Consider the following 12,186-nt stretch of genomic DNA (forward strand, 5'->3'; position numbering starts at 1 on the left):
GGTTCTTGTCCGGAATTTTGATCGTTCAAGTCCGCTGGAGCCCCGCTGGAAAGAACCCAAACAGGTCCTCCTGGCCACCCGTACTGCCGTCAAGCTGGAAGGCAGGAAGGGCTGGGTCCACCTGTCACATGTGAAAAAGTTTTACGGACTAAAGACTGTTTCCAAGAACATTTCCGAGGATTTTAAAGACTGCCAAAGTACTATTCTCAAGGACTGTCCCGCAAAAGACATTGATACAAATTCCTCCCTGTTAGAGAAAACTCCGCAGCAGGAGTATAAGAAGAAATTAAGGTCTAGTAAAATAAGTCAGCCAGTTTGATTGTCTAAGTCCTCCCCTAGGTGAAACGGTTAGACCGGTTTCTGACATGTATATAATAGACCCCTACAGAGAGAGAGTTAGTGAGAACTTTAAAAGTTGCACTATTATTTTATGTTTTCTGCTATATCTCAGCCTTATGATTACCTGCACAAGTTATGCATGTTATTTGTGTTTTCCAGTTTCCCATGAAAATAAGTCTGCTGATGTTACAGTAGAGCACACGTTTAGTGATCTGCCTCCTCATGAACTCTCTTATCGTCTTGCTATGCGAAATAATTCCTTTGTCCGCATGTTACATTATTCACACCAGACCAGCAATGCCACTAATTGTTGGGTGTGTGGTCGACTCCCCCTTTCCAGACACCGAAGGGAGTTCTGCCACTGTTTCCTTATCCATTTTCACATAATGGTTCGTGTGGAGCATGGTCCACGTTAACGTCATCCTCAACAGATATGTCTTTTCTTAACAGTACATGTTTTCCAGACAAGCAAGGTCTTCCCCACAGAACCGGGTTAGATCTAGAAAATGAAGTTTATAATTTAGGTAATTATTCTTCGAATTTTATGGTCCTGAATGTTCAGTCTGATTCTACTCCAGACTTACCTGCTATGTCAGTATTACCAGTAAAAGGTGAATTATGTGTCCGAAAGAATGGTTCCGTACATGTAGGCCATAGTGATTGTACTACTATTATCAAGTATAGTGACAGTAGGAAACCTATTTTCAAAGCTTCACGTCATTCTTATTTTGTTTGTGGTCAGACCGCATATGTTCGTCTGCCCCTCGATTGGGAGGGAACCTGTTACATTGCCTTCCTACTGCCACCAGTTTTTCTAGCCCCACCTGACTATCATAGGAACTCCCACCTAGTACATACTAGACACAAGAGAGACCTCCCGATTGTCGATTATACTGAAACTGCTCTAGAACAATACATAGATATCAATAAAGGTGTCTTTCCCTACTTAGGTACTGTCGTGAATAGTAAACTGATACGTAGATTAACCAGAACACTTGAAGCAGTAGTGATTGAGACTACTTCTGCTCTAGGTAACTTAACTGAAGAGCAATCTTTTATGAGAATTGTCGTGCTCCAGAATCGTCTCGTCCTTGACGTCATACTGGCCGATAGGGGCGGGGCATGTAGAGTCATCGGATCTAGTTGCTGCATTTTCATTCCTAATAACGCGCCGTCTGTTTATTCAGCTATTACCAGACTCCATAAAATTGCCCATCTGTTACACCAAAATCCAGGCACCTGGACATGGTCCGGTTGGTTCTGGAATACAATTTCTGCCTGGGGATGGAAAGTATTGTCATTTCTAGGTATTACAGTAGCGATCATATTCAGTTGCTGCCTCTGTTTACAATGTGGCCCTGCGATTTGCGGCATTTGTGCTACCTCTTGTATTCCTAGCCCCAAGTCCCGTTCTAAATCCCGTTCCAAGACAATTCGAGACGAGCAAATGATACTGTATGAAATGATAGATGGTATCATGAATATAGATGTTTCCTGATGGAAACGTAGTGACAAGGAGGGAATGTGGAAAAGTAAATTTTGCCATGTTCTGTGTCCCTACGTGTCCTCCATCTTATGTTATGTGTGCATGATTAATATGCATATGTATTCCCCATGTGTGAGTAAAGACGCAATTACCGTTGTGTCCATCTCTAGCATGCCAGTTTCCAGTTCTCGTGAAAGCTACGAGTATTAGGCCTATGTAAAGTCACGTTGCCACGTTTCTCAGTGTGCACGTTATTTCATTGAAAAGTCCCCGTTTCTAGGCCTCAAAAGGGCCCGGACACCAGATTCAGCTCCTGTCTCCTGAGCCCTCGCTGAGGAGCGATACAGCCCCCACCTGTATCCTCGACCCTTCACTTACTTCCTGCCTCGCAGTGCCCGGCTCGGCCTGGCTCTGCCCACGAGTCTGCCAAGAGTATGTTATGATTCTAGTTATCAGTCCAGCCCTCCTTCTCTGCATTCCTAAGCTACTGAATCACATCAATAGTTTCCGTCATTGTCTAGCCTTTACGTCTCCATGTAAGAGAAATACTGTATTAATGGTCATTTAATATTTCTCAACACGCACTACATGTAGAATAATGCATGCTCCAGTCTTAGAGTCTGTTAGCCTCTCCCCTCCTGACTCTCCGTTTATATCAACATGTCCTCTAAACATTAGATACTAGATAGGGTTTAGGTACATGTCGCCCTGACTCTCCAGACTTCAGTCTCTGCTCCTAGCGCAGAGTTCATAGCCCCCAGCTTCTCCTAGTAACACGTCATTGTCAGTTTGCGCGCACCACTAGGTTAGAGGTCCCGGCTCCTTGGGTAGCCCCCTCCATGTTTCCGCCCCATTTATGACATATTCTGTTACGTTTACATCACATGTCTATGTATACGCCCTGTTACACCTACTTTTATGCCTTATCTTTCGCGACTGCTATTGACTACACCCACTGCTCCGCCTACTGTATTCACTGTAATGCAACTGTTTTAGTATATATGCTTGTGCACTGTTATTAAATGTTACGCCGATCCAGATCCTGCCCCCGGCAGCGCTGCCATCCTGTTCCCGTGCAGGTTGTCCTGTTCCTGTCCTTTATGCTGTATTAAACCTGCAAACTCCTACTACCTCGAATCTTGACTCTTATTTTATTGAGCTATCTGTTATTGCTATGTCCAGTCAAACCTAGATCCGGTATTATTTATTTATATACCACAGAGAGCAACGTGAACTCCTGCATAAACTAGTGATTAGAGTTATCTCTATATACATAGGGAAGGGGTAAGACTGGATATACTCTAAAAGTCACATAGGAATGGTAGAGAGCAACGTGGACTACTGCATATTCTAGGGATTAGAGTTATCTCTATATACATAGGGAAGGGGTAAGACTGGATATACTCTAAAAGTCACATAGGAATGGTAGAGAGCACAGCGGACTCCTGCATATTCTAGTGATTAGAGTTATCTCTATATACATAGGGAAGGGATACACATGGATATACTCTAACAGTCACATAGGCGACTAGTCGTTAGAGTTATCTCTATATACATAGGGAAGGGATACACATGGATATACTCTAACAGTCACATAGGCGACTAGTCGTTAGAGTTATCTCTATATACATAGGGAAGGGATACACATGGATATACTCTAACAGTCACATAGGCGACTAGTCATTAGAGTTATCTCTATAGACATAGGAAGGGATATGACTGGATATACTCTAAGGGTCACATAGGAATGGTAGAGAGCACAGCGGACTACTGCATATACTAGTGATTAGAGTTATCTCTATATACATAGGGAGGGGATATGACTGGATATACTCTAAGAGTCGCATAGGAATGGTATATGGTGCAAGGTCTAAAGCAAATACCAGTGATTAGAGTTATTTCAATAAGTCAAAGAGCAGAGTTCCATAAGTGTGGATGCAGTCACAGCACAAAGGGAGGGTGGGAGGGATGCAAGGGTAAGGAGAGAAGGGAAAGCAGAAAAGGGAGAAAACATTTGAGGATCATCCACGGGGAGAAGGGGTTAAAGGGCGAGGGAATGGAAGGAGGGCTAGAGTCCAGAGAAAACTGTCCGAAAACAGCAGCAAAGTGTCGGCCAGGACAGAACAAAAAGTCAAGAAGTCCAGGAGAGAAGGTGGGAGCCCAGGTGGGAGATGAGCTGGAGGCCAGCCGCAGGCGTGTCACCATCTTGGAGAGCTTGCAGTCATCCGGCTCGGTGGGCGTGAGAGTGCGCAAGGTGGTGAAGGTGTTGGTGCGGTCACGCGTTGGCCGTGAGGCGCTGTGTGGGGGATGGGTGAGTGATCCGGAGATCTGGCCCGTGTTGCAGACCCACAGGGCATTCCGGAAGTGGCAGTGGCCCCCAAAACAGCAGCAGGTCGAGTGGCAGGCCAGACAGTCTGAGCGAGGGCTGTATGATAAACAAGAGGCCGGAGAGAAGTTGGGGCGAGCCAGAGGAAGCGGCGATCGCCATCCGAAAGTCGCCGCCGGCCGCCATCTTGGAGTCAGGCAGGCGCTGGGAGCATTCCCTCAGTGGGGGGCGCCGTTAAAGTAAGGCTAGATGGTGCTATGTCCCGTCAGCTGCTGCGACACTCGGCGAGAGTCTGGGCAAGCCGGGGGAGCGCAGGTCGCAATCCTACCTCCCAGCGGCGGCCGCAGTCGGCGGAGTCCACGGCGAGGTGCCGCCCGCCATTTTGAGCGCCACCGCCCTCTCTTCCTTCTCTTCGGGAGATTGGACCTGTCCGCCTAGTTAGGAGCGATCGCTGTTGCTCCGCAAATGCCCCATTCGCTCCGCTTTATGTGGGGAAGAAGGGCGATCAGAAGAAGGGCTGAGCAGCCTAGAGCCGGGTTCGAGCAGCTCGTGAACCGGGAGCAGAGACGATCCACGTCCGCTCGGCTCCCGGCTCCTCCCCAAATGGAGGTTCTTATACAGATTGAGGGACCGTGATTGGTGGTTGGACAGCAAGGCATCATGGGAAATGTAGTTGTTGTGATGTTTAAACATTTTTCATTGGCTTCTGAAATTTTGCAGTAAAGGAAAGAGAAAGTGTAGTAATGATGTAGAGGTGATGAAGTAGACATAGCCGAGTAGTGTCTTTAAAAGTTATTTATTAATTCCATTGCATCAGTGGTAGCAGCTCCGCCAGGAGCAGCCAGCTAGCTGCTCAGCCCATCTTCAACTATCAACACTCACGCCAGGCACCCAAGCACTTCACTCATGTCCATCACACCAGCGTTCCATACAGAACACTCAAATTAATTAAATCATACAAAAATGAAAACAACTGTACGCAACAATGTACAAACGAAGGCAATAGTCCAGAACCCAGAGATGAAAGGTAAAAAACAAAACGAGAAGGAACAAGGACTAAACAAGGAAGAAAAGAACAGTGAAAAGATACACAGAAAACATCACACATCCTCCTCCTTTAATATAAAAAAAACAAATGGAAAAGACATGAGAATGTTAGGTTCTGGACTATTGCCTTCATTTGTACATTTGTGCTCTATGCATGGAACATTACTACTACATTTTGGTGATGATCTGGAGACTTACTCATGCGTTACAACTAGTCCTACTGGAAAGGAAGTTGACACAGAAAAGAAGTTTACGCAACTGAAGAAGCAAATCAGGCTGGGAAACTAAAAGAAACACGCGAAACCTTGCAAGGACATAGGTTTACAGACAAGCGATCTCAGCTTTAAAGAACGCCCTGCAGCCCCACCAGTGTCCTTTTCACCAGAGAGCCCAAGCCTGGGTCTTCTTCTTTTAATGACATCCCTGGGCGTTTCAAGACAACCTGCTGTACAGCAAGCTGTATCTCCAAAGATTGACCTAGAAAGTATTGTCTGCATGGTTTTGGGATCAGCATTATTTTTGACTCTTGTGTTATTGAACGGTCTAAATGCGAGGCATGACATTGTTGCAAATCTATCGGCCAGATTCATCAATGTCCCGATTTGCGAGTCCTTAATAGCGAATATTAAGAAATCGCTATTAAAGACTCGCAAAACGGGATTCATGTAGAAATAGCAAAAATAATTGCGATTTCTACAGCTTCCCTATTTGCGATTAGCAAATAAGGATGCGATTTCAAGGGTGCCAGGGGTGTACAATGGACACCCTGTAGCACCCCTGAAATGAACATGTAGACTGATGTTGCGCATACACATGTCCAAAGGACATGTGTGTTTGTAACATACAACTTAGAAAAATGCACTAAAGTGCATTTTTCTAAGTTTTCGCTATTTACCACGAAGTCAGACTTCGCGTAAGATAGCGGCCAAAAATTGCGAATTCGCAATTCTAAAATGGTTCATGAATTGCATTTAAGGAATCTCAAATAGAGATTGCTTAAATGCAATTCCTCGCAATATAGCGATTTCGCATTTTGCGATTTTTGCATTTGGGATGATGAATCCCAAATGCAAAAATTGCGCTCGCAAAGGGCACGCCGCTGTTGGATATTGGATGTTGGTATATTGATGATATCTGGTGCCTGTGGGAGGGTCCCGAAAACATCTTACAAGAGTTCCAAACATGGCTTAATGACCGCAGCCCAGATATTAAATTCAGCCTTGAATACAGCAAACACAGTCTTTCATTTTTGAATGTGAGTGTGAAAATTTCACCCAGTGGTTTGATTACCACATTACATACAAAACCCACGGACAAAAATAATGCCCTACACTACAGAAGCTACCATCCCAGAAACCTTAAGAACAATTTGCCATTTGGGCAATTTTTACGCATAAGACGTAACTGTTCGAGAAGGAAAGACTATGAGTTACATGCAGAAGCACTCGTCAACAAACTCTTGGAAGAGGGATATCCCAAGAAGCTGTTAAAGCATTCTTTCAAAAGGGCATAGTTCACCCCCAGGGAACATTTGTTAACTAAGAAAAGCAGACCACCGACTGACCGCATTGTTTGTGTTTCCACGTTTGGGCCCTACACACAACCTGTGAAGAAAATTATACGTAACAACTGGCATTTGATTGAAGGAACCATTTCCAACATCGGGCGACCACTCTTCGCTCTTAAAAAAAACAGGAGTATCAGTCAACAAGTTGCGAACACAGCAGGCCCACAAAGAAAACCAGCGACGCTTTGCACTATGATAAATCTCCCACCTGTGCAAGGGCATCATAAATGTGGAACATGTTCAGTTTGTAATTCAACTACCGAAGGATTCACCTTCACTGACGGCCAAAAACACTGGCGGCACAATGAATTTACAAATTGCAAATCCAAAAATGTGGTCTACGTTGTGACATGTTCGTGTAAAACGATATATATATTGAAAAACATCCCAAGAAGTCCGAAATCGTATTGTGCAACATCGTTCACGATAGAAAAATAAGATCCTCACTGCCCCAATGGTTGAACATTTTACAACTCTAAACCACAGATTTGATGATTTTACATGGACTGTATTATCATTGATAATTAAGAACAACCAAAGAGGCGGCGATCCGGATGTATTACTGGCACAGAAGGAGGCATTCTTATTTATGAAATTCAACACGGCACTGCACTGCCTCAACGAGTTGTCTGAAGTCACAGAACTCTAAAAGGCAACAGTCTGAACAAACATGGACTTCATGTCCCACAATGCCCAGAGGCGCCTGACTACTCAGTTCCCCTTCCAGGTTGTTTTAACCTCTTCCATGCTCATGACGAGCTGAGCTCATCATGAGGCACGGCGCTCCGGTGCTCATGACGAACTCAGCTCGTCATGCGCCGTGGAACGCTCACATGCGGGGATAATTTCCCTGCTGTGCTGAGTGTTCCACGGAAACGGGTTGGGCATGACGAGCTGAGCTCGTCATGAGCACACGAGCACTGTGCCTCATTACGAGCTGAGCTCGTCATGAGCACACGAGCACTGTGCCTCATTACGAGCTGAGCTCGTCATGAGCACCGGGGCGCTGGGCGCGCCCCCGCCCCCCAGCACAGCAGGGGAATTACCCCCGCACGGAAGGGGTTAAGGAACCAATTTTGAAATGGCCTCATTGCTGTCGGTTTGGAAGCAGAGTAGCATGTTGGATTGATATTTCCTACAGTATAGAGAAAGAATTACAGGCAAGTGACACACTGCCACTGGGGGAGGAATAATTGCACACATTCATTCAGAATCTTACTGAAATTAGGTTTCACGGACATAGGATACAGATACAATTTGGGAGCAGCTGTTGTTTAACCTGTTTGTTGCTTCGTACGTTCTGCGCCAGTGCTGAACGTTCAAAGAAACGGGTGCGGCTGCGTCGGCCACGGACGTGCGCAGCACTGGCAAGGTAGTGCTCGCGACGACCGTTGGCTGACGGCAGCACTAAAGGGGTTAAAAGCGTCCGCATCAATTATGTCTTTTTTCGATTTTAAGGTAACAGTGCAGCTGAGTCAGTTTTGCATTGTCACGCAGCGCCATGCGCGCACTGAATTCTTTTCTCACAGAGCGCTCACAGTCATTCCATTCATTGTTTGCAGATAATGGACTGACACCACTGAGTTGTCCCACACATCAATACATTTGAAGGTAGGATCTCTTCCCTTTGGTCCTCTGTTGCAGGAAGAGCTGCCCCATTCAGTACATTTAATTGCTAATGCCCTCTGTAGCTTCGATAACAAACCTCTGGCGTGGCCTGAGGTTATAAATAAATCGGAGGATGGACGCTTGAGGTCACTCCACCCACTATCTAGTAGTACGCAGTCTCGTGTATTTATTACTGCCAAGCGTATCTGCACGGCCTAAGGCGCTGATTGCTACAGGATCCACCCTGTGCGGACTTCTGGGAGGAAGGGGTGCTGCCACTGAAGAAGAAGTTCCTGGGGCCTCATTTATGAGGCCTTGCGTCAGTTTTGCGCTTCCGATGCGTCACTTTTTGTGACGCATCGGCAGCTTAAAACATGCCTCCTGTTGCGCACTATTTACAAAGTGACGCATCTAAGCAGATGCGTCACTTTGTAAACCCCTGCGCTACATTATACCTGCGTCGGGTATAATGTATGCAGAGGGGGCTTTCCCCCGCAAAAAGCCTCGTAAAAGTGACGCAGTGAAATCTATGAGATTTCACTGCGTCACTTTTAGGACGCTGTTGCGTCAAAATCGTGCGCCTGCCTCACAGCAGGCGTAAGACTGACGCAAGCCCTTTCACATGGGGCTTTCCCCATGTGAACGGACGCATTGCTGGAGTTGCGTCACTTTTGTGACACATTCCACCAATGCGTGACTTTTGCGCCTACAGATACGTCAGAAATACTGACGTATCTGTAACTCCTTGCGCCATGATGCGTCATAGTGTAAATATGACGCATCATTGGTCTCGCAAAGAGGGCGCAGTGAAAAGTGACGCATCGCTGTTTTCACGCAGCGATGCGTCACTTTTCATAAATGAGGCCCCAGGATCCCATTCCCAAAGTAGCGCCTCCCCGTGGAGACATCAGATGGGGTGCTTGGTGTGGAGCTGCAGTCCCGACCTTGCTGGAAGTGCGGCCTGGGTCTACCTTGAAGGAGAAGCCAGACTCCTGTGGGAGGGGTGCTGGAAGTGCCCCCCAGGACCACCCTGTCTAGAAGAGGGAGAGGATGTGGTCTCAGGGATAGACTGCCAACTTTGGAGCTGGGAAACCAAGGTTCGAGCCTCGGGTTGACTCCACATTCTGAGATTCTGGGCAAATCACTGAATCTCCCCGTAGCCACCCAAAAAATGAATGTGTCCTCGTGTAACGTAACTGGTGCTCATGTAAAGCGCTCCAAAACCTGTGGGTCGAGCTTGCGCTATATAAATCTACAAAAAAAAAAGGGGGACCCCGGCTGTGATCTCTTCACCTAACAGAATCTCAGTGTGTGGCCCGGGGGCAGCATTGCAGGGTCCTCTGTGGTGATTCCCATCTAGCCTTGGCCCCTGGGGCAGCCCCAGTGACCCCCAAAAGTACATTGAGCTTGCTCCTTGGCCTGGAAGTGTTTAGTTGGGTTGGTGAGGCCAAGCTGAACAAGATACCTCAGGGTCCTTGTAACCTGCCCAGCGTTGGAGTAGAGACTCCACGCCCCTGTCCTGAGATACTTGGGGTGCTCTGCTGCACCCTGCTGGCCCTATGTGTGTCCCTCCTGTGAAATAACTCCAGCAGGGGCAGAGTGTTGCATAACAATGGCCCCTGAGAGGCTGCAGCATTGAAACATCTTCACCACGGCCGACGTGTCTTCAGAAATGGTCTTCAGAAGTGTCGCTGCGTAACAAAGGGTTTAATCTTTAACCGAGGGCTCAAAATAACAACCCCCTTTCATTGGAGGCGGCACGGGTATTGTAGTGTGAGGTGCATTTACCCAGGCGCACCACGCCCAGTGGGCTCAAAGGTCTTCAGCACCCCCACGTCGTGTGTGTCAGCCTGGGCTGAGACAGCTTCCCGGGCACACACACAGACAGTTCTTGAGCTGCTGTAGGCTGGCTGGTCTGCGGCTGCACCCGAGTACTTCACAGGTCTTTAAAAGACCATTTACGTATTAACAAGTCTTTGTTGTGTTTTCACCCCTTCTTAGAGCACCTGCATCTCCACTCTGCCTATTGCTGGAAGAATTATATCCCCCCCAAAAAATTATTAGCCCCCTCACACCCCCAAAAAACAAAATTGTCTCTAGTTGCGCCTCTGCCTTCACCTGCACTTCGAGGCTCCTACTTAACCCATGTAAATCTCCTTGTGACAGTCCTCCATGTGCACAGCTGGGGGGCCTCTTCTTTTGTTGAGTGGAGGGTTTGCACTCTCAGCTGATAAATTAAGAACCCCCCCTCCCCACCTGGCAGGGGAGATCAGTTGGACATTGGATGCTCGAATGCAAGGCACGCTGAGCTCATGAAACACACGCACACACACACTCTCTTACAGACACACTCTCTTTCACTTACACACATGCTCACCTCAAACACGCACACACACACACACTCTCTCACAGACGCAGTCTCTCTTTCACATACACACACTCACCTCAAACATGCGCACACACTCTCTTACAGACGCGGTCTCTCTTTCACATAACACACTCTCACCACAAACACACACAAACACTCTCTTACAGACGCGGTCTCTCGTTCACATACACACACTCACCTCAAACACACACACACACTCTCTTACAGACGCGGTCTCTCGTTCACATACACACACACTCACCTCAAACACGCACACACACACACACTCTCTTACAGACGCGGTCTCTCGTTCACATACACACACTCACCTCAAACACACACGCACTCTCTCTTACAGACGCGGTCTCTCGTTCACATACACACACTCTCACCTCAAACACACACACTCTCTTACAGACGCGGTCTCTCGTTCACATACACACACACTCACCTCAAACACGCACACACACACACTCTCTTACAGACGCGGTCTCTCGTTAACATACACACACTCACCTCAAACACACACACACACTCTCTTACAGACGCGGTCTCTCGTTCACATACACACACACTCACCCCAAACACGCACACACACACACTCTCTTACAGACGCGGTCTCTCGTTCACATACACACACTCACCTCAAACACACACACACTCTCTCTTACAGACGCGGTCCCTCGTTCACATACACACACTCTTACCTCAAACACACACACTCTCTTACAGACGCGGTCTCTCTTTCACATACACACACTCTCACCTCAAACACACACACACACTCTCTCTTACAGACGCGGTCTCTCGTTCACATACACACACTCTCACCTCAAACACACACACTCTCTTACAGACGCGGTCTCTCGTTCACATACACACACACTCACCTCAAACACGCACACACACACACTCTCTTACAGACGCGGTCTCTCGTTCACATACACACACTCTCACCTCAAACACACACACTCTCTTACAGACGCGGTCTCTCGTTCACATACACACACACTCACCTCAAACACGCACACACACACACTCTCTTACAGACGCGGTCTCTCGTTCACATACACACACTCACCTCAAACACACACACACACTCTCTTACAGACGCGGTCTCTCGTTCACATACACACACACTCACCTCAAACACGCACACACACACACTCTCTTACAGACGCGGTCTCTCGTTCACATACACACACTAACCTCAAACACACACACACTCTCCTACAGACGCGGTCTCTCGTTCACATACACACACACTCACCTCAAACACGCACACACACACACTCTCTTACAGACGCGGTCTCTCGTTCACATACACACACACTCACCTCAAACACGCACACACACACACTCTCTTACAGACGCGGTCTCTCTTTCACATACACACACTCTTGTTAGAAAGGCGACCCTGGGGGAGGCAGAAGATGTCTGACTGA

Source organism: Lissotriton helveticus, chromosome 5_1, assembly GCF_964261635.1.
Source record: "Lissotriton helveticus chromosome 5_1, aLisHel1.1, whole genome shotgun sequence".
Lineage (NCBI taxonomy): Eukaryota > Metazoa > Chordata > Amphibia > Caudata > Salamandridae > Lissotriton > Lissotriton helveticus.